This window comes from Rissa tridactyla, chromosome 9, assembly GCF_028500815.1.
Source record: "Rissa tridactyla isolate bRisTri1 chromosome 9, bRisTri1.patW.cur.20221130, whole genome shotgun sequence".
In the NCBI taxonomy this organism is placed as follows: domain Eukaryota; kingdom Metazoa; phylum Chordata; class Aves; order Charadriiformes; family Laridae; genus Rissa; species Rissa tridactyla.
Window position 1 is genome coordinate 34,574,231 of NC_071474.1, and position 27,638 is coordinate 34,601,868.

The window sequence follows — 27,638 nt, forward strand, 5'->3', positions numbered from 1 at the left end:
GTCTCTTCTGAAACCTCCATAACCTTGTAGCATCCACAGTGTCCTTTGGCAAGTTCTACAGGTCTGCTACTCATCATATGAAGAACCTCCTTTTCTCCCATTTTGAATGGGTCCCCTATTAGCTTCATATGATATACCTTGGTTCTTACATTAGGAGAAGTAATAAACACTTGAATCCCTCTGTGCCACTAATGACTGCAAATATCCACCATTTTATCTGTTTTCCTTCCAAACTGAAGAGTTTACTCATTTCTAGTACCGAAGCTGATCTACCCATAGGGGTTTTTTTCACCTTTTTTGTTCTTCCCTGTTACATTTTCACCCCTTTTATGTCCTTTCAGAGATACAGGTGGTTCTCAAGAAGCAGGCAAGTCACAGACTTATCTTTAACCTGATACTACCAATTCACAATAATTGATTTACTTTCTTCCCCCCACAGTTGCCAGACACTAAGAATATCTTTTCATGGAACTGTTTTCATCACCCCCAAGATCTTGCTTTTAAGTGGTAGGGATCACATTTTTACATGTGAAGATAGTGGTATCATTTCCCCACATACATAATTTTGTGCAGCACTTATTTACACTGAATAGCATCAGCCATTTCATTGCTAAGCCTCAAAGTCTTACATTTTTTAAATTTCTCATAATCGGTTATTTCTCTCATAACACATTAATATGGCACATAATCCTATACACTGTGACACAGGCTTGAGATTTCAAGGATGAGGTTTATCTGGGGTAATTGAGTATATATTTAGAAAGATATTACAATGAATTATTCCAGAGAGAGAAAAGATTATTAGAGGAGGATATTTGATTTTACTTGCTACTAGAAAAATACACCATGATACTAATTTCCAACAGTTCTCAGAGGTTCATTGTTTTATTTCAAAAGGAAGTCAGCTGCAGCTTTCCTTCCCACTGTATACACACATCTTTTTTTCTCTAGAACAGTGTTAAAACAGTTGTACAGGAAACTGTAGCAGAAAGTTTTGAATCCCTTTATTCTACCCCCTAAGGCAGTCAAACAAGCCTTGTAACTAAACACAAATGGTGCTGCTAGTAGGGGCTGGAGCGCCCATCTTGCCTCTCATGAAAGCCCAGTGACAAAACCAGAGACTTGTCACTCTACCTTTACACAGTACAGGGAACCTTCCTTTTTTTATATGCAATGTGGAGCGGCTTCAACAGGTGCAAAACTGTTCTCTCACTTTTGCCATATTCCATGTATAAGAGGGAGGAACAGATCCTTCTCCTGTTTTACTTGTAAGGAAGACACAAGGGTTAACGAAGCAGTTTGTCCGTGGTTAACTCTTATAAGTGTTCTCTCAGCATGGCTATAGGTCCAAAAAAAATCTCAGAACACTTCATTTATGGTTCCCAAGACAGCTCATGCAAAAAGAGCATCAGGGCTCTCAACTTGCCAAAAAGGTCTTCCAGCATGCTCAGAAACAGGAATTTAGGCTCCTGTTAAAAATATTGGTCCGTCTGAATTTTACACAGCTTCTCCGTTTCACAGTACATAACCTATAGTTCAGCGGTGGAACACTTTTTACTACAAGATGCTGCCTATGCTAAAAGTTTACAGAAGTTTGAGGGAAGATCAGACAAATTAAAAAAAGAAATTCAGAGGTTTTTAAAGTACAATCTGTCTGAAGCAGTTCTTGAACCCCAAATTCTTGGAAGAAAGTTTGGGCAAAGTATCCCTAAAATAATATTGCAATATTTTTCCCTAGGCATTTGCTCTTCACTGGATAAAACAAGGTCCTATGCTATAAGACCTCACACCTTATCTAGAGTAATTAATAATTCCCATGTCAGCACCAAGACAGACAAATAATGTAGAAACTCCTGTGCACCCTGTGTCATTTCCATCCACAAGTATGCAATGCAGCCTGGAAGATACTTTAGGATTCAGGTCTTGCAACTGACTGTTTGGACCAACCTGCTTTATCAGCCTACAAGAATCAGGCTGGACAGTCATCTGCTGGTGATCACGGAAAGATCATGGAATGTCTAGGTTGCTTTCCCAACAGCTATGTGCTTTACAGGACAAGCCAGTTCATTTTTTTTTTTATTTCTAACTTTCTCCACTGGGGTAAACTTTCACCTTATTTTAAAACAGTTGTGCATTAAAACAGAAAAAAGTTGCAATCATAGCACATAATCTTTTTTCTGTAGTTATGAAAGTGGATGGATGTCTTTTCTCCCTGTGTTATTCCGGATTCTTCCTTAACAGTTCTGAAAATTTAAAGCCATCTGGTAGCAGCTGTGTCTTGACTGCACACCTGTGCTTGAGATGGAGTGGGGAGAAGTTCAATAAGGATTATATTGTAGGTGCCAGAACGTTGCACTCATTCCAGAAATATCACACAGTTTTAATATTCCCCCCTACTTACCCCTTAACTGGTTTGTGCTTTACTAAGAACATACAGATTAGAAAGACAAAGCAATTTCTGGAGAGCACAAAGCCCTTGCTGCTAGGCACACAGCAAAAGTTTCCACGAATCTCTGTTGATCCTGGACGTGCGCTTGCAAAGCTATATTGATTCAGAACAAAAATAGGCCTTTGGCTGGGCACTGTGGCTTGCCATAGATATCTACTTATCAGCAAGCCAAAGCAAACTGTACTAACAGTGAAAAAACACCATTCTGAGCAACTAGACAATACCAAGGTTGGTAATGTCTGCAGCTGCAGGGACCATGCAGTCAAGTGCAATTAGGGAGTACTCTCAGGATACAATCTCTGATTATTTCCTTATCTAACCCTTTCTTTAAATTCAAGAAAATAAGAAAGCTGTGTATGGAGGACACACACAAAAGAACCTCTCAACCTGCAGAAGTTCAGAACAGGACAAGCTAAATAGGTCGCTAATCGTTCTTTTTTTACAGCAAGGCACCACTTCACTGCTGCCGATTCACTCACTCTAGTCGTCCTTGCAAGGACACGCGTTCCTGTAAGTACTCTCCAGAGTTAAGCAGTCTAAAATATGGGATCTCCCCCATACATTAATCTTATTACACTAGGGCTGCTTTCCGTAATCTAGCACTGGCTTTATGCCCTTGACTGTATCTTAAATCCTTCCCCAAAGCAGCTCTCATCTTGTTCCCACCTCTTCTTTATCAATGCAATGCCCTGCAGTTTCTCCAGCAACTCAGTGCTCAATCAATGCCCTAGCATGGTTCTAAGAATGCTTTGTTGTTAAAGGTATTATCATTTGAATTAAAAATAAACCCCAAACTACCTGCAGATAATTATTACTAACCCCACAACACTCTCTGCTCCATCCATCTTTTCATCTCCACCAATCATCTGTAAGGTTTTGAAATAAGATGCATTCTCTCAAATAGCAAAATGCAGAAGCTGAACAAAACCACAGGCATTTTTTTCAAGGAGTAGGACTATAAATGTAAAACCTTGCAACATTTCACATTAGGTAACTATTTTCCCTTTTACGGTATCTTTGATTCTTTTAGTTAATAATTGTGTAGAGTTCATGAGTGTTCAAACAGCTGGCACAAAGTGCCGTGGGATTTTTCAGCTTTAAACAATCTGCGTGAGACACAATTTCCTTCTAAACCCCTCATCTCTTTATTAATCTATCAAAATGAAGCAATGCAATAGCCAACCTAAGTTTAGCTACTCTCAAAATCCTTCTCTATAAGACATTAATCATACTTAGATGCCCCCTCTCTTTAAAATCCACAGGCACTTCCATTCTAGCTGGTAGTGACAATGCATCACCTGCAAGAGTAAAGTAAAAAGTATTCCCTGACAGGAACGTAATCTCTTTAATAGACTGTGGTTTTCCAGAGGTTGAAAAAAGCAACTCTTTTTCTTCCAAAAAAACAAGAAGTTTCATTACGTACAGCAGCTTTTAACAGAAAGTTGTGCAATCCAAAATTCACCAGTTCCTTGTTCCCCGTGAAAACCTTTCAGCACAGAAATTTAATTCAGAAAGAGAAAGAAAGCAGGTTAGGTATTTCACATCATGAAATTTAAACTAAGCAGGAGTCTTGGGTTTGGGCAAAGATGAAGACAAGAAAGAAAAGTAGGCTCTTCCTTGAAGGACAGAATGCATTATATGTACTTCCAAGAAAATCAAATGGGGTTTCCATTCCCTGTAAACATGAATATTCTACTCTCCCAGCCTGAAACAAATAGCACAAGGTTATAAGTTCTTCTCATTATATACAGAAGGAGCCCAGGCCCAAACCCAATGTCTTAGACCCTCCACAAAAGAAGACTGGTTAAAATCCAAAACCAGACTTGCAAGCTGACTGTGTTTAAACAGCCAGCGTTACATGCAACATCACTGAGTTTTTTTCGGGGGGGGGGGGTGGGGGGAGGTGGGGGGGGCACAGAAAAATAGTTGGAGGAGATGTATTTTTCAGTTTTGGCAAGGTCATTGCTGTGTAGAGCTCTGAATCTCAGACTTCTATTGCTCCACATACCTAACTTTTAGCAAACCAGTCATTTGCACAAGAAAATTTGCCAGAGCTGCCATTCTCCACTGAAAACTACACCTGAGAGCAAATGAGAAAAAAACAAACAAACAAAAGGTGTACTTGGGCAGCTTTCTTCAGGGTGTGCTGAGCTGGGATGTGAATCAAACCAACCACCCAATTAAGATTTCTTCAGAGCTGTCTACTAAAAAGGAAAAGAGTTTTGATACACCTTTGGTTTAGCTCTGATGAGATTTTGCCCCCACACACCCCGATTAATTCCATATTCACTTACAAAACAGTTTGGCTTGTAACATATCACAAACCCTGCCACAGAAGGTTACTTCACCATCATCCCTGGCCTGACTTGAACCAAAAATGGGGACTACAGGAACAGGCATTCAAGATAGATACACTTGGCATTCAGTTAGTGCATCTCCTTCACAGCACATTTCTTCCCCTAAAGACTGTGTTCTCAGAATGACCTGATGATACAGCTCGAAGACTACATTTAATAAATTTTTACTGATAAGTCCTTCTCCGGCATCAAGATCTCCTCTGACACAGTCCAACTGAAAAAAGATGTCTTTGTCAGCCTCCATGCCACAGTCTTCATTAGACCTACGCTATTATTTCTTACTATGCAGCGAGTGCCTCATGTAATAGGGTATAGCACTGAATACAGTCTCATACTTAGGTTGAATGTTAAAAAATTAAATCCTTTTGACTTAAGTTAATAGCCAAATTGGTTGAGCAGCACTCCAAAGCCCTCAGTCATTGAGCATTTCCTTCATTTCCCTTCTTACGATGAGAATGTCTGTTCATGAGAATGAACCTTGGTTCAACCTTGATTTTCATAACTTTCAGTACTTGCTCCAAAAGAATTGTTAGCGGAAAACAGTATCCATGTACTTCTTGAAGGTTATGCAATGCCACAAGCAATTCAAACAGATGAGGAATTCTGGCTATTCATTGGGGCAGGATGTTAAACAAATCATAACTATCTGTGATATATTCATCACTGCAGAACACAAACATCCACCAATTTAAAGTATGTAAGATCTGCTACAGCAGAAGTTTAAACCAAAACTACTTCATAAGCATTATTTCATTCTATTCCAATTAATTTTGATGATGATCTGAAAGGTCCCTTCCAACCTAGGCAATTCTGTGATTCTGTGCTCCATCATGATATCTGAGTATGAATTCCCATACCACCACCGAGAAAGGCAGCACTACTCTCAGGGCAGTAACTGGGTTGTGGTAGCACTTCAGGACTGAGTCTAGAATTGTGCCCCTGCTGTGCTAGCTCTTGCAGAATGCAACAAAAGACAGATTTGTGCCAAACAGATTATCATCCAAGTACTTTAATTCCTATTTTACATTTGTGAAAAGTGATTCATGTGTAATTACTCAGTAAGTTAATACAAAGTGGGACTCAGCCAAGCTACAGCGCTTAATTCACTAGTGCTTCTAAGGTACTTTTTGAGATCCTGTAATAGGAAATTTCTAAGAAGGACAAGAGATTAAAGTAAAAGCTTTAAGACTGTCAAAATGCAACAGTTGCCATTTGCTTCCACACAGATCTACTTGGGAAACAGTTCCAGAGCCAGTACTTTAATGGCTTACATACTGTATTTTTTTCAAAAGCCATTAGGGCCTTTGAAATCCCATACTGGTTATTTGGCATGACCGGAGAACTTCTATGCCAGAAAAACATTCTGCTTGCCAGGATGAGGTAGGGGAGGCTCCTCTTTAATTGGGCTAGTGACCAGTTCTCTTAAGGAAGGGCTTTTACTTCGTTATTCAAAAACACTTTCTTGAGGATAAGAAGGAGAAAGTTTAGCACGTGAGCAGGCCAGTCAAAAAGCAAAGACACAGAAACATGCAATGTCAGATCAGAGGGAAACTTTCAATCTGGGTTTCAGAGACCACTTATTGAACCAATGTGGGAAAAGCAGTATTAGATTTTTTTATTTAAAAAACAAAACAAAACAAACTGTGTCAAAAAGAGGTAAAAAAAATCCACTGAAGTGATGTCAAAGGTACTTACAGATTTTTCTTCCATTTTAATTTCCTTTCAAAAAGAATACTGTTAACTTCATTGTACAGAAAGAAAAGGTTGTGCTGATATTTATGAAGTTGTTTACAAGATTCTGCTTTAAATGCACATCTTCACTCCCAAATCCAACACCTCCTACAGCAGTGTTAAGTTCAAAGTTCATTGAAATCAGTATTATCATAGTGACATCACATCCTGATAAAGATCAAAACGGACATCTGATTATTTAACTCCAGCTACTTATTTGTACCATTAAATCATATTTAATCTTTCACTTTCCAAAAAAAAAATCAAACCCAAAAAAGAAGTTAAGCAGTGTATACAAATTTAAACAGCTTCTGAATTCACATCAACCTGTGATGTGCTCAAAGTTTAAAAAAAAAATAATAAAAAAAAATCTGTTCCTTTTTTTATTTTCCCAAATCAGTAGGTTTTTTTTAACAGAACTCATGGACAGAAGACCTAAAACGCTGACAGAAGCTGCAAAACTTGGAAGCCCAGATTATACTGAAGACTCAAGAGATTCCTTTAGTTTGGATTAGCTCCCAAACTCCTAGATGTTCATTTTAATTGAAGCATGATGGTTTTATTCTCTTTTTACTCACACTGCTTTTGCATTGGGATACAGTACACGTATCCCAATCTCTTAATTTTCAAACAACATTATGCGCTAAAGAATTAGATCCTTTAAGTTCAACCTGTCGTGACTTTTCATATATATATTACATGTTGTCCTTGAAACTGAAGTCCAGGATTTCACAGTTATTCACTCAATTCATGTAAAGTTTAGCAAAATACTATTTCATCTTTCTCTTCCATGCCATTTCTCAGCACTTCGAGTCAGCAGAAGGCAGCTCATTCACCATCGATTTGTTATCTTCAGAACTCGCAATAAGCTTTTCTAAGCCCTTTGAGAACAAGCCTAACAGTGAGCTGCAGAAATGCAGAGGTTGCAGTAAATGCGTTGATTAATGAAGCACTAGATGGCACCCTCGCATTCAGCTCTTAACAGGTTTTTACAGCCCTTCTCACTCAGATTTGAAAACAAGTACCTGAATTTTATTCAGGTCAAGAATAAGGATTTTTAATTCTTTACATAGGAATGTGTCTTAGGAAATAACACCTAATACGGTGGTGCCAGATTACAAATTCAAAAAGTTAAATCCCTATTCTATTCTACATAAGAAAATATTAGTTCTTCTAAATAAGAACATTTTAGAAATGAGTAAGCAATTCCATTATTGCAAACAGTTTAAAAGCAGCCTTTAGATCAGAGAAAGATATTATGTTCACATGTTTCTTTTCCTCTTGCCAGTAAACAGTCAAGAAGAAGTTGTAATTAATTTCTGAAAATCCACACAAGTGCCTCTGTAAATGCTGGACAAGTCAACAGAGTTGATGGTATGCAAAGATTTAGTTCTCCTGAAACAACAAGGTCTTTGTGTATTTTGCCAAACAAGCTGGCATGCACCTATTTCCAGTACCATTAGGATGCAAGGAGGCACTGTTATCTCTAGACAGCATACTGATAAGAAAATTCAGGCTTTGAGCAATTAAATTATATGGTCAAAACCGCAGAGGAAATCTGTGTCAGAGCAAGGAAATGAAGCCATTCCAGGTCAGTGACTTACCCAGGAGGCTGTCTCTCCCTCTTGCTTCCAGCGAGTCTTAGGACTTGCTTAAAGCGCATGTCAAACTGGTAGCAGGCAAATTCCATTCAGGACTCATACAGAGCATCAAGGGATTTGAAATAAGGTAGCCGGCCTGTAGGTGGATCACGGCATCCTTTTCAGAACTCTCTCATACAACTAATATTCTCCTTTTCTGAAGCAAGGACAAAACAGAATGTTCTATCTTGTCTCTGAATTATTGCCATGAAACTTCATAGGGCAGAGATAACAAGAAGATGAGCACAGAATTGTAGGTACATTCTAGATCCCTGAAAAAATAAAGGATCATGGCAGAGAGACAACAAAGAAAGCTACTTTATGGTGGTATTATGGGAAACAAGATGAGTAGATAAAGAAAGGCTTAGGAAGCAGAGAAACTGGAGGGAGAAAAAAAAAAAACTTCTACAAACAACACCAAATGTGCTATGGTATTATTTAAAATATTAAAAAGCAGAGAGCTAGGCCTTGCTATAGTTTATATTAGACGACTGAAATTGATTTTACAAAACCCACTGAAGTTACACCAGGGTACATGAGGTCAGAATTGGACCCAAAGAACCTAATCTCTCACCATATCAACAAGTTAGCAGGTGGTCAAGACAGCCCAGCTGGAGAATGGGCTCAAATTTTCAATGAGCTAATACACACTAATCTTTCACTCCTGCAGACCTGGATTCAAAACTTAAGATCATGAACTAAAATTAGTCTGCTGGTTTCATTCTAGTCCCCATTTGTGCAGGGCACAAAACCACCATAAAAAGTGTCATGACTGGCAATCTCTCTAAGACAGGCCCAGTTCTGGAATAGCAGGAAATGTTGTAAGTTAGGACTGAAGCACACTGGCACAGCTGCATATGGAATTTTATACTCTCTGCCCACATTATGCTTGCCAAAGCCAAATGTTTTTTCTCCTTGACTTCTGCAAGTGCCACATTCATGCTGAAAAAATAAAAAGAGAGAAAGGAAAGAAAAGAAATACAGAATGAATCATTGCAGTCATTGGAACCAACACTGTACTGCTTCCCACTCTGTACATCTGCAGTAAAGGCAGTAATATTGCATAGGGTATAAATTTGCAAAGACTTTATTTACAGTATCTAGTTTTGTGTTTAGTTATTTTGTTGATTGGGGTTGTTTTTTTCCTTTAACATAGTACATAGCTTCTTTTTGTCCCTTAATAATGGTGCACATTGCTAAACGGGGTCTATAATTTTTGAACTGGACTAAGTCAAAGTACCATAAAAACAGAAGATTCTCCCAACTCAAGTGACTGTCCCAGCTTAGCTGACTAGTGACCCAGCCTGAAAACATGCTTGAATTATTAACATAAAATATTCATAGTTATCCATGACAGTTCACTGGATAAACTCCAGCCACATACAACAAAGATAATCAGACACATGTCAATAAGGAAAAATCACATCCAACTCCTAAGTCTCATATAAAATCACATATTAATACAGGCAGTATTCAATAGTTAGAATCTAAAAGAAGGGCTCCTGAACGACGCCCTATCCCTCTAAAACCATTTAGTATTGAGACAGGCTTTTGCAAGTAAAATTTCTCCCATGCATCATGAAAATTCCAGCCAAAACGGGCAGTGAAAAATAAGGTCTCCAGTAACACATAAGGTAATACAAAAATGAGCAGTTTCTGGCAGTTATGAGATTTTTAAGATAGCAATAAAGAAACACACAAGGCTGAGTTAAAAGGAAATAAGAAGGAATTGACTGATATAGGAGCTTAATTAATTGTTCTATTTGACAATTATCGGCCATAAATAACATGACTCCACTACCTCACAGAATTGAATGAGACTAGCTGACTGGAATTAAATAAAGCAGGAACATAACTTTTGCCAGCAAAAATACAAAAGCCAGATAACAGTAGCAGCAGTAGCTGCTGTTAATCCCAGGAAACAGTTTTTCTCCTTTTGCCAAAGCAGCCATTTTCCCCCAGAGCAATTCTCATTCCGAGGCCAAGGTGGTGCTCAAATATAGTAAGTAACACCCACCTTCCTCAGAAGATACCTGCTTCAACTCTAGCCCATCCAATGCATTCAAGCAGGGAAAGAACCGAACCGATTTACTCTCCACTGGAGGACTTTGACTTTCATGCAATGGAGTTCATACACATAGCTATTAACATAAAACTGTGCACAGTCAAAACTAGCAGATTAAAACTTAAATGTTTTATGAATTTACCAGCTTATCTACAAATTACATTTTCTAAAAAAGCTCTATGTTCCCCACCTGGACTATATTTTGAGAATAGCTTCTATTTCAGAAAGTTTCTGTTAAAATCTAGGTAAACATGACAACCTCTCCAACCAAATTTTGGGTCCTCAGTCACTAGAGTTTGCTTCAGCTTCAAATATCTCAGAAAAGGTGTTCAACAAACACCAATAAGAAACCTGGAATTTACCTCCCATTAGCGTCTTAATACACCAAATAGTCCTTATTAACGGAGTGGATTTCTCTGGCTACTGTTACGTCTTGTAGGTTCCATGCCTGTGGAAACTTACTTCTTAGGAAGAGGAAAGCCTAAGGTAGATGCTTAGGACTGCAGAGCAGAAGGAGACCACCTCTGTTTCTGTAGCTTCAAAAACCAAGGAATAAATAACAAATAGAGCTGAAAATTGCCCACAGAATTGAGATATTTAAGCCGTGCATTTGCAATATGATCACTCTGTTCCCATTTAATTTTCTTTCTTAAATCATATGCATAGAAAATCTGGGAATAAAAATAGGCTTTCTGCAGATTGAGCAGGTTCGACAGTGGAACATGATTTTCTGTAGCCTATCTAAAGGAGCACAAATAACACTTTGTTTCTCAGACATGTTTCCAAGTGAAAAGTCAAGACATTTTTCGATTCATCTGAAAGTAAAACTTGCAATGATAGAAATGGGAAATCCCATTGTGGAAAGTTCAATTTTTATTTCAAGTTAACAGTTGTTAACGATCTTGTATTGATGCAATACGTGCATATATAAAAGCGACAAAGACTCCAAGAACAGAAGCCAAGGAGTTCTACTGATACCCTAATTAGACAAGATAGTAAAAATCCCACATAGCTCTCTAGAAAAAGCCCCGAATACACACAACACTGTCAAAGCAAAAAAAATCAGAGAATTAGATTTTAAGAAATATTTTTAGTTTCCGTGTCAGGAAGCCCTTCCCAGTAGCAGCTCCCTCCTCAGTCACCTCACTGCGTAACAGTTTCAGCTGAGCAGCTTTTGGCTAATTCACACCATTCTACCTCAAATGCTTACACAGGTGTGAGCTGCTGAACCTGGCTCTTTTGCAGACAGCTGTGGCAGGAGAAAAAAAAAAAAATATCCTCGACTACAGACCAAAAGTAAAGCAGGGAAGAAAGGAAAAAATCAATTGACTTCTGCTACCAAGTAAAAACTTTACAGCTGTTTTAAAAAGGTACTGAGCTACCAATTTGCTTTTCTATCACACCAGTTATTAGGCACGCTCCTGGCTTTAACTACCATTTTCTGCTCCAACCATTTGTGTAACACAAAGAGGAATACAGGGCAAGCAAAATGCTGTTTGCTAAGCATTCAGAGGAAGTTACAGAATTGTGTGTTTCACCATAATGATATTTAACCTAATGAAAATTTTCTTAAAATAGGATTTGTTTCCCTTACATGACATAAATATCTTGTTCATACTAATTACAGCTGATTCACACAATAAAGCGGCTACCATAAAGTTAAAACACGGATATGTGAACAAGTTAGCACAGGGTAAACTAAGTTATCAACCTTTAGGGTACATCACCTGTGCTGCGGTAATGCTGTGTAAATGCTTTCACCCCATGGTACATGCAAAGTAGCTGATCCCTACTCAAAGAGCTGTTGAAAGAATTTCTGCTCCTTTGCCAGCTAGTCCTCTGGCTTCGAACAGATGTGGTCAGAAACTATATGAGACCAAGCCCTGGCAGGAACTACAGCTCAAGATACTACCAGTAACCAGGAAGTAAGTAACAACCCTGCTTAAAATGTTGTAAACCCTATCACAGGCTTCAGTGAAAACACAATTTTGCCTGCTCTTTCTGGGTTTGTTTCTTAGAAACTACTTATTCAATGCTTAGAGAAGTGACCTGGCCTTTAATCCAACATTTGTGTCGTTGCAACGCAACAGATATTTCAGAAAACTTTGGTCTGACAGAGTGCTTAACTCAAATTGTTTCTTTACAAACATCTTGACATATGGAGAACATTATCCTGGCAGCTTATGATGACCTATGGTCTACATGACTAGTGCTGTTATAACAGCAAGAAACATGTATGTAGTTAGAAAGGAAAAGTGAAGAGCAGGTTGAGTGTGTACACAGACATAGATAAAGTTTCAGCACTCTCCAAGGAATTTGACACACAATATAAACAATTATAATGAGTAAGAGAGTTATCCAAATCTTCCTAGATTACCATATAAATGTTTCTCCTCATATGCGTTACATTTTGGATAATAGCAATAGTATTTACTGGAATGAAGAATTACTTCTGTAAGCTTGGGATTGTGTCTAATATAACTAAATGTGAAGTCTCTGGAACAAGCCTTCTGATAACTCAACGAGAATATTATTACCTACTATTGATCCAAGAACTGAGCTGAAATTTGGAAATTTGAGTTATTTCAGTTAGAATGGAAAATACTGGAACTTCCACAGCTATGATTCCAGACTTCAAAATAAGTTTCAGATATTCCCTTTATCTTTTCTCAGAAACGACAGTTATAGTGCTATTATGCTTTGTGCCCTTTGAAACACAACAATTTATCAACAAAAACCACAACCCAAACCCCCAATCACCTATGATTCACCTCCTTCATCTGAACCACATTATTAAAGCTTTTAATACCCGAATATATCTCACATTTTTATGAAGACAGTAGTCATAATAAAACACCAGTTCACTCATTCATTTTCATAGCTACACAGATTTCTTTTTAAATTACAGAAATCCATCTTGATAAACAATTCAAGTTTTGGATGGGCATAAGTGTCCATATAGTGTCTTTATCTGAAGCTAATGACACAACTCAGCTTTGGAACTTCTCTTCAGTTGTATTAGATACTCCAGCCTAGTAACTCTTGCTGAACCAGTACTGTGTAGAGCAAAGATCTCATTATACATTCAGAGTTTAACCCTCAATATTGGTATTTAACTGGCCACTTAACTAAAGGTGTTGGTACCGGTATCTCGAAACTTTGCTTTTTGAGCTCCATTGCTCTCCGTTCATCAGGCTGGGAGAGGGCTGCATGCTTACGACACTTTGTACTGCCTCACTCTGTATTTGTAAAAGTCCTTGTTCTAGTAATCCATTTTTTTCCACAGGACCAGCATCTGACCGACCTGTTCCTTTCCATTTTTTGCATCAGTGGTACATTTCCTTGTTTTCACAAACAATGTATTATTTCTGTAAATCTTCACGTGTCACAAGTTGGATTAGGATCAGGTATTAAAAGACAAAATCATACAAAAATAGTTTCCAGCTTTCATCATCCTCATTAACAACAATTTCTTTTAACTTCTCCAAGGAATGATTAAAATTCAGTGGCAAATTCCATGGTCTCCTGGGGGGACCTTTCGTCTCCCTTTTCTGATCTTGCTCTGGAAGTCCAAATGCAACTGAGCAACAGCACCTAGACTCCTATTCCTTGGAAAGGCAGGTGCTAAAATGGGAAGTTCTCAAGATGCAAGATACTGAATCAGATCTGAACAGATGCTCTCCCAGTTTTCTTGCTAGTATTTAGCTAGGTTGAAATTGATGACTGACCCCAAACCCCATACCCAGTGCCTGCAAAGTCTTTCACAGAGTAAATCCTGCAGCATTCCTTGACTTGAGTGACTCTGTCTAGCCACTCACCTGAGATATGATATAAATGAGAACCAAATACCTGAAATTAGTTTTGCATTACTTGGTCTTGAACATTTTGACCTTTCCACTTTGGAAATCCCCTCATTACCAAAAAAAGTTCAATAAATGTTCCATTCCATTTTCCTTAATTCTTTGAGGAGGAACTTCTTCACTTTGAGGGTGGCAGAGCACTGGAACAGGCTGCCCAGAGAGGTGGTGGAGTCTCCATCTCTGGAGACATTCAAAGCCCACCTGGACACATTCCTGTGTAACTTGCTCTAAGATGACCCTGCTCTGGCAGGGCGGTTGGACTAGATGATCTCCAGAGGTCCCTTCCAACCCCTACCATTCTGTGATTCTGTGACATAGATAATCTCTGCTGAGAAATCTCAGAGCTTTCCTGGTCTCCTGTGTTCCACTGAACTTGTTTCCTGACAGGAGGAACCACAGATCTGTCCTCAACATTTCACACTGCTGCACCCAGATACTATAACAAGCACTCTTTGGTCCTTTCTGGGAAAGCTTTACTCATTATTCTACTTCTCCTCATGAAACCTCCAAGTTTAGTCATAATACTTTCTGGAAATTTTTGAGCTCCTCAACCATCTCCTGATTATTATTTCTTCTTTGTGACCCAAATAAGCTGGCAGACTTCAGGGTCTTACACATTTGAATGAATCAAGACAGGAAATAGTTGATAGAGCCAAGTATCTTTACTGTACCCTTCCCATTTGCAAAGATCACATGAAGTTGTATATTCCTACCTGCAGCAGAAATCAAGAGTAGTTGTCTGTTCACCAGCTCCAGCCTCTTTCTATGTAGCACTCACTCCCAAGCACTCCTTCCTTCTCAGCTTCCCCTTCCTACCTACCAGGGCGCTTATGACCATGTCTGTTGTCTCCTTTCTGACACTTCTCTCATCCATTTTCTGTCTCACTTTCACCTTCAAACAATGACATTCTGCTACCCATATTTGCATTCCACATGCATTTGATTTGCGGGCCTGTGTTTAGAGGGGAGGCTTCTAACGCTCTGCTTCTCCCATTTAGTTTCATAACGGAGATCTCCTGATGAAAGCCATCCCCATACACTTTAGCGTCCACCTATGACAACCCTCGAGCATGCTCATGTTCACTTGTCATGGCTCAGCCAACTTACAGTAGGCTGGCAAGCTACAGAAAGTCAATTGTATTTCTGATCTGAGAGAATGAAGCTCTGTCTTTGGGTCCGTTCTTCTTCTGGACGTAATAGTAGCACTGGTTAGCGCCAACTTGAATGCTGGCTTTTGCAGCATTAGTCCAATCAAGCCAAGCAGAGAGGCTGGCTTTTTGTGTTTGGAACTAATGATTGGACACTTCGATCCCAAAGCACCTACTCAAATTGATTAAGCTGTGGCAACCCCATTACAACAGTAAGACAAAACATGATAACTCACATGTCTTTCACAAGAGTTTAACCAAAGGCATTGCATACCTTGCATTTCTGACACTCTACACCCGTGGACACTGTCAGGTTCATTGCTCATATGACAAGCAACGACTTGATCAGATTTACTTGGCCTAACATGTGCCCAAGAACTATGTCTTTCATGAACCATACTGTCAGGTCCCTGAGGAGGAAAAAGAATACAGTGCTCCTCCCTCTGCTGTTTAGCCTGAACATAATGTCCCCAGATCTGGCCAGTAGCATCCCAGCAGTGTGTGACTTTCTGCACTAGACTCAGCTTCACTCAATGGGAAAATTAATAATGAAGAATAAAAATAAAAGAAAATTATTTTTTTTTTAGTGCTTGAGAAAGTGGGCATCTCTTTAGCTGTCAGCTCAATTATTCCTGTTAGGAATTAATTTGTTGATGTTTCCACAGATACAACTTTCCAAAGCCCACACAAGGACAAATTACATGGCGTGGGGGTTAAAAAGGGAAAAAAGTTTTGTTTTGTTTTTTTTCGTATTATTTAGAGTAGGGCTCAATAATTGGGAAACATGGATTGTACAAGAACTACTGCAAAATGACAACCATTAACATGTTATTCTATAGAACATTTAGATACTATGAATATTTTCCAGATGAAATCTGTCCAGGTTTTCTTCTAGCCAGTGTTCTGTGCTTAGTCCGGGAACATTAATGATGAAAATCTAGACAGCGTTACATTGTGTGAACTATTAGATGTACACGGATGATACTTGATTTTATATTGCCTTTGGCTTAGTCAGTTCATAGAATTTAAATGATCTGAATTCTGGCTAGCATCTGCTGTCGAATAAGTAAACAGTAAATCAAACTTAAGACTTCATTACAGAGTTGAAAGTCTGTTTTCCTACAGACCTGGTATACCACATGATGCAATCAAACACATTATTATCTGTCAAGCATCCAAAAATGAACTAAATGACTCATAAAAGCAATAAATAAGACATGGTCTCTGCCCCTGAAATACCTTACATTGTAAAATTAAAACAAGACCCCTAGCAAGGCTAAATTCTGGGGAACCAGGTTAGTCTTATGATGGAAAGGAAGAACGCGGGTTACAATTATGATAAAGCTCACAGACACACTCCTACAAGGGAGGAAGATGGAACTTACACTGCACAAAGCTGCATTAGGCTAATAGTCCTGTACATGTTTTCTCCACACAGAAAATGTGAGTTACTTTATTCAGTAATTCTGTTCAGATGTTTCCCCACTATTCATATTTCCTTGGGCAGTAGATTCCAGCTTTTCCCCTAAATGAAGGTGTGTCTACTTCCCCACTTTTATTGTAGTAACCTACAAATTCATGAGGTTGTTGTAGGACACTCCTGATTTTAACTGAGTCTTTTTTTAGCTTTGGTAGATAGCAATCAATAGGTATTTCCAGTAAATCAGTGCTAATATCTCTTCTGACTACCAGTTGTTCACATACAAAAAAGTCAATACAGCTGAACTTTGAAAACTTCAAAGCAAAAAAATCCTGGTTCTGTGCAGCAATAACCAAAAAAAATCATAACTGCAGAGCATACTCAGCAGGTCTCCCTATGATTTACAATACAGCCTAATAACATTATGCCTCATGGAGAACAGGGAAGAATCTTACTCTACCCCACCATGCCTGGCTTGTGCGACAGACAGCAGCTGCTACTGAGATAATTTGCAGAAGACAGAGTGTATTTCAAGAATGCATTTAAACATCCAAACACAGCTGTATATTTACATGACCATACACACATGAAAAGAAATATATGAAATAATTACAGAAGCCTCCATTATACTTACCGTTTACGTTTTGCAATTAGGTACTAAGCCTTTTATATTTCAAACGCACATGGATTTTTTTTTTATTAGGAATGTCTAGTAGTCATAACACAAGCAATGCTTTTGCATTCTGTTAATTCAGACTTGCTAAAATAATTACATTTAAAAGTGTAGGTATTTGGACAACACCAGGTACAAAGCTCCAAACTTCTACTTCGGTTGTAACAGCCAAGGAGTACTACAGTGACACTGTAAACTGACCCTGCTGGTAATGACTTTTGTCTTAATAAATTAGACCTTCAACACCTGACAAGTATATCAAATGTTAAATGGCTCATGGTACCAATAAAGAGTATTGATAACTACTTTGGAACAGAATCAGATAAAATTTTGCACTGCATCTTACAAAGTCTGAAACTTTCACTATTGCCAAATCATTTTTCCATTTATAGACATTTTAAAACATTATTTAAAATTGTCTGAGAACCATTCTTTATCCAGAACTCAAATGAGGGATGTGAAGAACAACTATTCAAATTTTTGTCTTATCTACATTGTTCAAATCTTGCCATAGACTTCCTCTGCTATAATCCATCCTGTTTCCTCAGGATAAAAATCAATGTCCTGATATGCTTTCCACCATTATAGAACCTTTCCCTATGTTTTCCATCATGTGTGCTTCATATACCCTAATTAATCTTTATAACCACTTCATTTAAACGACTGGCACTTTCAAACAGGGCACTGAAGCATAGCAAGGTCAAAGATGTTCAGCAGTTTAATGATCTGATTCAAGATGCCCCGGACCATATTTTTCAGAGTACCTTACATATCAAAAACATAGCTTCTATTGATTTGCTCGAGTCAGAGCTGGACACCTTCTTAGCACTTGTACATGAGGACCTCAAATAACATACCTAGAAAGCCACCACCACACAAATTCTGTGAGCCCAACCAATTTGGTTTATACGCCTCACCTAGCGACACAAAGCACCGTGAGGGCAGGCATCAGCACAGAATTAATTTCTCCAGAACAGTGTTCATCTACGCTACCAAGAGATGATCCCTTTTCTGCAGTCCCTCTCACCCCTATCCATCATTCTAACAGCTGCAAAAAGTGAGGCAAGGATTCTAAAGAAAACTAAGCTCTTTAATATTTGCAAAGTCTTTTCCTCAAAGCAGGTCCATCATGGGCACCTTAACAAGCGTCAGTCACAGAAGAAAAAAGGTAGACTGAATGTATGTATGCCAAAAAGCACACATGCAAGGGGATGGGAAAAACTTTTGTTTAGCATTTTATAACTTTTATGTGCTCTAATTTGCAACCTTAACGTTTTCAATGTTATGTTTTGAAAAAAATCAGAAAGTCGACCATGTGGCATCGTGCTGGCACCTGTATGATTCATCATCAGTTACAGCCCTTATATCTGCCACTGGAGCTAAGAGTAACTGATAGTAACAGTACGTAGTCATCCTGATGTATGCCACTACGAAAGGGGATAACACACACTTCCAACTTGGCCAAGTATCAGTAGATTTTCACTGAGAAGGAAAGGATACATCTCTAACACAAAAGCAAATGTCAGCTTTCTACATCAAAACAAAGAACTGCTAGAATGTAAAAAGAAAAACACGGGTCCAGGGGAGGGAGGGGGGCAGGGAGGGGGCGGGGGGGGGGGGGGGTAGAGAAACAAAAAACTCTTGGAACACACTAGAATTTTTTAGCACTGAAGAAATAATGTATTTTTAAGTAGTCTTGTGCACAGAACTGGCAGACCTGTTTTGGCTTAAGCTTCAAAAATATGAAAAAAGGAAAAAAAAAATCAGACTTTGATAGACAACTAGCATGGAAAATTTCATCCAAAACGTCAATATCTGGAAATGTTTTAAGCAACTGAAAACATCTTCTAATGGTATGTGTCAAGCAAACTTAATAATAGGCAGCTGAGCCAGGTGTGACTATAATAAAATTGTTATTCTTTTGTGATTCCACAACCAAAGAGTTAGTATAATTTGCCTAAAGACACAAATCTTCCAAAATATTATTTTCAGTATTAGGACTAACTCATCTTACGAATATACAATATTATATAAACGTCATTTTTAAAGTAAGAAGTGTCCACCAAACTTGGATCAAATATATGCATTTTGTTAACAGCAATAATACTTCATAAAACTTCAGAGGTTTTAATGGATTTCCTTTCCAGACATTAACCGTACAGATTTTCCTTAGTTGATGTAGAAAACCCCTGCATCTTTAAATCCCAAATCAGTACTTTCATGCTAGTAAACAAGAATAAGAAATAAAGCTGGTCATAAGACACTGAGATCTTGATTAATAAAACATTATTTTAATATATTCCTAGAAACAGAAATTTAACTGTGACTATTGCAGTGGTATTTCTCATCAGAAGCAAAATGCAAATGGAAAGAATCTAAGTGAAAGGTATTCAGCATTTTTTCTTTCAGATGCAATAATCACAAGGTCAGTCTAATTTATCCCAAGTGACATGTCATTCCATTGACAGTCTACAAAATTTCTCCAGAATCAGGCCCTGAGTATTCTCTGCTACTAGCTGTATTCTTTACAATTTTGTTTTAAAGTATCTATACTACGTGACTGGGCTCAGTGGTCCAAACAGGTGGGATAGAGCAGACGGTATCATAAAAGTAGTCACAAAATGTAAAAAATACAAATACTCCCTTATGTTAAAACACAAGCGAACTACAGTTACTGGCCCTTAACAGGACAATCCTTAAACCTTCCTAATACTGTATTTAAAGCATTAAGTAGTAAAAGGAAAGTTTTTTGCCGTTTACTAAAGGTCTGCACTCAAGTTAGCATGGTTCAGAGCCGAGACCTATTTTCACTCATGAGAAGGCAAACGTACACTGAACTGTAGCTACTCTGTTATCCTACTGACTGCATATTAGCAAGCATCTGGGGAGAAACAGCAAGGAATTGTCACCTCACAAGGAACTGGCAGCAGGAGGGGCGGGGGGAAGGCTCTTCCTGCCTTCCCAATGCAAGTCTGCTTTGAGTGGTCTCATCTGCCAGAACCCAGTACAGAAGGCAACGAATACTCAACACTAGCAATGAGCATATCCTCAGCCAAGAGATAAACCCACACAATAAACAGTGTGCAAAAGATTTCAAACATATATAGATACATATACATATATGTATGTGTATATATATATGAAAAAAAGCCTTTGAGTCCCATATTTAAAAGTGTGCATGGTTTATTACCATCAAATGAGATGTAAAAAAGCACAGATCTTGGCTGGCTAAAGTTGAGAGCAGCACTAAGTGCCCATAGACTCTGCCTGCCTTGAGAAATCAGATCCTGCTGTAAAATAACAGACTTTAGCACATTCTGTAGAATGACATCACCCAAAGTGGCCTGCCAAAAATGTTACTTTTACATTTCTTCAACAAGAAGATTTCCTTTCACCACTCCTTTTAATTTTTTATATTTTTTTTTGTTAGTCAATCGTTCAAAAATACGAAAGTTCTAAGTATTTCCAGGCCTCTAGATTAGCAGCTTTTAACACAACCAAATGACTATGCCTTTTAAAAATGTTGCGCATATATATATATATATGTATGTATGTATCTTTTTGCCTGGTTCTTTTTAGTAGATTTATATTTGCAACCGTGCTGAGACAAAATAATACAAGTTGATGCAATTACCATACTGAAATTATTTTTTTCCTTTTGGTTTATCACTATCCCACTGAAGAATACTCCCATTTTATGTGAACAGTGAAAGTACGTCTACTCATTTAATGAGTTGTAAGTAACCCACTGGATATTACTGAACATGAACAATAAGATAAATCAGACAAATTAGAAAACTTTTGCATTTTCAGGGAAGCCTTTTAAAGGTTACTGGATGACAATTACAAGTAATGCATTCCACCCTTCCAAACAGTGTCAGAAAAAAAAAAACCCCCCCACACACACAAAAAAAACCCAAAAAAACAAACCCAGTTGCTAAGTTAGTTGCAGAAATTGTGTTTCTTTCACTGAAATAGTCAAGATAAAATATTCACTTTTTCACTTCTGATGAGGGTTTTGCATCTTACCTTTGTAGAAGCCACAGCTAAAGTACACAGAAGTTTTTTTTTCTTTGGCACTCATTGTTCTCAGGTGTTACTACGTTCTCCATTAGTAACTTGTATAAAGTCAACATCTGGTTCCTCACTGCAGAAATTGTGTCTTCATTACTAGGTCTGAACCTAAATAAGAGAATTCAATATTAGTTAATGGTGTAAAGCCTGGGATATTTTCCCTTTTGAAAACCTTAGAAGGGAGGAAAAAAAAAAAACTACAGCGTGTTCAAGCTAGGAGCATAAGTTAAGAGTTATATATACAACCCAATACCATTTCTTTGACTTACAAGAGTGTTTTAAGTTTCCTTTGTAGTTCTTGTTTTTAAGAAAATGAACAGAAATGCTACTGAAATCCATATTTTTTTGGACAGGAGCTGGACTAAATTTGAAGCACTTTGTACAGTACGGGAAATAAAACAACTTCAGAGAACAATCCAGTGTTACCAAGGGGAGAGACAATATAGTCCAATGCAATTTTCTGATGTTTTAATCCAATGCTGCAATGTCTTAAACACGACAAAAATTGTCATACACCTAATAAATATTTATATAGTGTATATGTGCGCAATATCTTTTATAGTCAAAATTTTGGAGGAAACAATATTCTTTAATTATTTTTCTCAATGCTTCCACAATGATTTTTTAATATAGATTGATTAAATTACGAAAAGTAGAGCAGGTAATGAATGCCACTATTTTGATTTGCTTACGAAGTATCTAATGTTCTCCAAGAACACATGTTGCACTGTTCATGTAAGAAATATTTTTTAAAGTTATTTTTTATTATTTATTTATTTTTAAAGAGTCTAGGCAATAGTAAATTAAGAACCCCCAATTTACACTGAATTAATCTATCATCTGTGACCCCTTTTTAATGTAAACCTTGAGAAATTTTCAGTTACTTTGCGTTATGAGTAAATGAAGGAGAACCAGGTTTTGAGAGTCTCATTTCATGATTTGCAGCTCTTTCTTCTGTATGTTATCCAATTACCATTACATTAGTGATGCTTTCTATTGCCTGTCTTCAGATGACTGATAAAAGACTGATACTGTGAAACTGGCATTCTGTTTTCTTGTGACAAGACAAGAAAAAAAAAAAAAAGAATTCACATCATATTCAAATACACTGATCCCACTGTGGCTCAGTGAAGTGAATGCAGTCTTACCCAGGCATAAAATGAACTCTTATTTGTTCCATTAGCTTAGTGATTCCAGGCAACAGAGGATCAATTTAGATTAAGTATGTTTATACAATGGAACGTATTCTTAAAATACAGAGGAAAAAAAACCCACATGAACCTATTGTACAGAGAAAGGAAGATTTGATTCAGTTCTGTATACAATATAATATTTAGTAAAATTACAGTTTTGAAGTTAAAACAACATCCTTGCGTTTACAGTGGCTTTGCTTGCAGATTTTACTCCTCTTTCTTGAAAGGACATCGCAGCAAGGTAAGATTAAAGACAAACTTTATAAAACACCATTTTGTGGTATTAACTGTAGAAAAAAAGAGAGGAACTTTTCCCTTCAATACTTGTCAAGGCTGCTATAAGAACTTCAGCGCTAAATGCTCAGGTTACACTTAATCCTCCAGCTGCGAGGTGACAATTAGCACCAAAATCTCTAGAAAAGCTTTCAGCTCACAACAGGTGCTTCACCATTGTGTTCAGGTTTAAATCAGAATCTGGCAGAGTGAATGTCCCACCTCCTGCCACCCCTCCCCTTTGAAACAACTCTTATTACAGCCACTATTAGAGCAGCTCCACTCTCATTTTCTCCAAAAAGACCAAACGTGACTTTCGCTCTTTTGTTTGAGTGCTTTTTTCGATTATCTTTCTTCATCCATCTGACTGAGAGATCTGAAGGCAGGAAGTGGAATTTATTCGTTGTGTATTATGAGTTTACTACTTCTTTCCTGACTGGTGGAAACAGGAACAAATCCTTTGGGAGCCATATAATTATACTGACAAAAATCAGAAAATCTTTCCCTTTCTCTAGGCAGTTTCAGAAATTACAGTCCAGAAAAACCTCAGAAGTACCTCAGTCTGTAATATTAATATTGTATCTGTATTAAAGTATGAATTATAGATCTGAATCTCTCTGTAGTATTGTGCATTATAAAATTTCCTTCCCTATCAAAAAACATAAATGTTCTTTAGATTAAAATTTATGTCTGTCCTTTAGAACATCTTCACAAGGCAGGAATGACAAAGTGCTTCTTACAAATACAAACACTGTTAGAACACTTCTCAGAAATTTTCTCTTTTTTCCAACGGAGAGGCACGCTCTATGCAGAAGGAATATTTATTAGAAAGAATTCCCTCCTTACTAGCCAGTCAAGCTTTTCTGATCCAGTAACAAATACTTCCTGGCAAAATAAGCAATTTAGAACCCTGCAATACTCAAGGGAGGCTGACTGCCTAGTGAATTAATCATTTATAACGAAGAAAATGGTTATGAGGGATATCAAAAGATGTAGTAAAACATGATGGCACTTAAAAGAATAAAAAATCTTGATGTTTGATCTGACTTGTTTCCATACGGAGACAAGACTGATAATACAAACCAGATACTTCTTTGGTGTGATTCAGTTTATAAAGTCAAGTTTCCCCAACACAATGACAAAACAGCAAGGAGATTAATCATGCATGATTTCCAGTTTTTCTTTCTGCTCTGCAACTTGCAGAGCCCTTTTGCTATTACCTTTCTGGGCCATGCTCCTGACTGCTCCTCCCAGTTTTGTGCTGCTTTCTGGTTTCTTTCCACATCCTGTGGACAGATCCCAGCAGTTCACACCCTGCCCCTGGTAATCAGTCCCCAGAAAACTCAGCTCCCAAGGTTTATGGCCGATTAACTGTAATCTATATCTATGCAAAAATCCCATGCTGCAGGATGCAGGAGAGTGAACGCTAGCCACGTTGCTGGTACAACAGTGCTCAGTTCTGGATCCTGCTCTAACCCAACTACCAAGGGGTACAGGGGATTTGGATCATTGGGTTATACAGATCTGGAATTACCAGCATGCAATCTGGAACTTCCGCATGACAACAAACCCTCCTGCAGCTGAGACCTGCAACCTGTTTACCATGATTGTTTTCTAAAGTATTTCTGCTCAGGAGAATCTCAGATGGCATTAATCTATTGGACTCTGAAAAACCCTAATGATGTGACAGTTACTTGGAGAGAATGGTACCCTAAATAGTGTGCCTGTACGTGCTAAGCCTTTAGTAATAATTTCTATTGTTATTTCTCCATCACTTTAAATTTTGTAATAATCAATACCAAATTGTGCATTTCTTTTCCCCCACCATGGATCTGAAGCCTCCTCCGGATCAGAAGTGAGGAATACCATGGGAGGGAGGGTACATAAATACCATGGGAGGGAGGGTCACATAAATACCACACCTTCTACACACAACTGAGGGTGTAGCTGTATACTACCTATCACAGCAGGCATTATCTCGTGGTCACAACACGGAAATAGCTCCCAGTTATGCTGAAATTTCTTGCCATTCTTTTAGGATGGCTATAAGAAATAATTAATCATAGAATAATAGGACTGTCTAGGTTGGAAGGGACCTTTCAGGTCATCAAGTCCAATCATCAACCTAACACTGACAAAACCCATCACTAAACCATGTCGCTAAGCACCATGTCTACCTGTCTTTTAAATATCTCCAGGGATGACGATTCCACCACTTCCCTGGGCTGTACTGAAGCAGGTAGCTAAAATAACGGCAATCTTCAAGGTCAGTACACTGTGAACATGGCCTTACACAAAGCAAAAAAGACAGAGAGGTCTCCTTGGAACAAGGGACAGCTTTGGTAAAGCCGATTTTGAAAAAAGGTGCAGATGAGACAAATCAGTCTGAGAATATTAAAACAGAAGGCAAGAACAGAGAAGAAAATCTGTGTCACTGACAGTTTGCCATTGGCAGGAATAAGCTTCTGTATTGAAATAAGTATATTCATATAACAGCAGCAAATCTAGTTTTCACAACTCTGTTTAATAGAATTTGTAAGATACAGTTGTACTAAGTAGCAGAAATAATTTTTTTTCTTACTAAAAAATTAAAACAAGAATTCAAAGTCTCAAATTTTTATAAATCAAAATTACCTCAAACAAAACTGGCATGAACACTTAAATGTAAACAGCATATTCTCTTTAATTGCCGTAGTGCAACCAGTACAACTTTCAAGAGGAAAGTCTGGAGTCTTTCATTCTGGAAACAGCTAGAATGATCATGGACTTTTTCATTTTTTCTCCACATTATTTTAAAGCTAGTAAATTCATTGAAACTGATCTCCTCCTATAACATCCATAGGTTTCACAAAGCAGCAAATTTGTATTGAAAAGAAAATCTTCACCTAAATGTTTCCAACGTACTTTCCCAGAGAGAGGTTTAGTGAATAACTTGACACGGTTGCAGGATGACACAAAGAAACTGCCCTGTCTAATTACTTCATTAGGCAGGCAATCAGCAGAACACACACAAAGCCAAAAAGACAGGATTTTGACTCCTAGCCATCCTAGATTTCATGCCAATTACAAAGATCAGTGGACAACCTGAAGTCATCAGTATGTTATATGTTTCATTGAAAAAATATTAATCTTTTTCAGGGATTTGCACTGACTGTAGCAAATACCCTATACAGGAAGATGAATTTCACTCTGCTGAATTATTTTGTTATCAACAGCTTAGGATTCAGTGGGAGCGTTAAGTACAAGACAAGATTTAATTGTCCTAGTTTTTCAATAATTGTAATAAAACAACAGGTCTCTGATCCAAAATTTACAATCTAAACAAGATTGAAAACAGCAGGGAAACACTGAACAAGTATTGATCACTACAAACAGAAGCAATCTCAGGAAACCAGAAGCCTATTGCTGGTGACTGTGTGCAAGTGAAAGAAGAAAGTTAGATTTATTTTGGGGTCCTTCTAAGGAGCCTCTCCAAAATGTGAAGGAAATGTGAGAACATAAAGGAACTTCATCTGGAAATGCATTGAACAAGTGACAGAGTAATGTCTCAGCACTGCAAAAGGGGCAAAATAATAAGGAAAATACATTAGAATTAAAGATATCAGAAAGAAAGAGGAAGAAATCAGGAAGCATCTATATAGGCTAAGAAGTGGACAAAAGGAGAAAAAGTTTAAGGAGTAAACTGAAAGCAGTGCAAGGAATGAATGTGCTAGCTTACAGAACTTCAGCTGTTTTGCTGAGGAGAGAGGAGAAATGATGGATGCAGCCCAGTGTGGGATAATCCTGAAGTCAGAGAACATATGCTTTGAGTTTAATCCAACTGTAGAGTTCTGGCAAACATGCTGCATTTATAGAGGCAAATACATCAACTTTAATTTTTTAGCAGCTGTGCTGCCCTTTAATTTCTTACACCCTGAAGTGTACACTTGTACCCCTTTTGCTTACCTCTAAAAAGCAGATCACTTAGAACAGCCCAGCCTTTCTATCTAAAGCCAACTAACAGCCCTTGCCCACTGGAATTTTCTTTGAGATGTACTGTTATTTTCCACTTGTTCTGCCCGTTCTCTTCTTAATCAAATGCACGTTGAAGTGTCTTCCTAAGAAGGCTGTGCCACACCTGCAGGAACCAAGACCCTCCAGTTCAGCTGGCAAGCTTATCCCTAGGAATCCCAAATTACCCCAGATCCAGAAAGCCTCCTCTCTTTTACAATTGAAGCTTCTCCTCCCAGACCCACCAGCTCTCCTAGCTCTGCTCACCTCCACACATTTCAACCCTACTCAGTGTATCAGAGCTGACTGCCATCAGCAACAGACCACCACTAATTGCACTTTTCCTTCCAGCCCTCCGCTGAGGATTTTCCTCACACACCTCTGGTCACTGCTCTGGAGCTCTCTCCAGCAAAGCCAAGCTGCCAGGCCTCTTTACAGAGTTCAGTAGGAGGCAGTACCTGCACCTCTCCCCCCAAACCCAATCAGGCCTTCACACCAATTAAGCTTATTAACACCACATTTTATACATTCCTTCAGAATGACGGCACATACTTTCTTAAAGCAAACAAACCTTTTAACGTGAGAGCACAGCACAAGGTCCCAAAGCGGAAAGCAGTCAGCTCTGGCACAGCAACCCAGTCCCCTTGAAGCCAAAGGGGAGAAAAGGATGTTGCGACAACGCTGTAAAAAAGCAGAAAGCATTAATTTTACACCTGTTGTTGTTTTCTTCCCCTGGCAGCTGGGGGACAGGAGGAGCTGCATGAA

The 27,638-nt window shown here is 38.2% G+C and overlaps 1 protein-coding gene across 4 annotated transcripts in view; it reads right to left on the minus strand.

Annotated features, from left to right (window-relative positions):
• Nucleotides 1-27,638, minus strand: part of ZDHHC15 (zinc finger DHHC-type palmitoyltransferase 15) — a 241,948-nt gene that overhangs the window by 135,837 nt on the left and 78,473 nt on the right. For 2 of the 4 annotated variants that reach the window (XR_008468403.1, XR_008468406.1), the window contains 2 exons: nucleotides 27,445-27,554; nucleotides 21,373-21,525 (listed from right to left, as the gene is read on the minus strand). The gene's annotated coding sequence lies outside the window, so the exon portion shown is untranslated. The remainder of the gene's footprint in view (nucleotides 1-21,372; nucleotides 21,526-27,444; nucleotides 27,555-27,638) is intronic. The other 2 variants (XR_008468405.1, XR_008468404.1) reach the window with 1 other exon arrangement.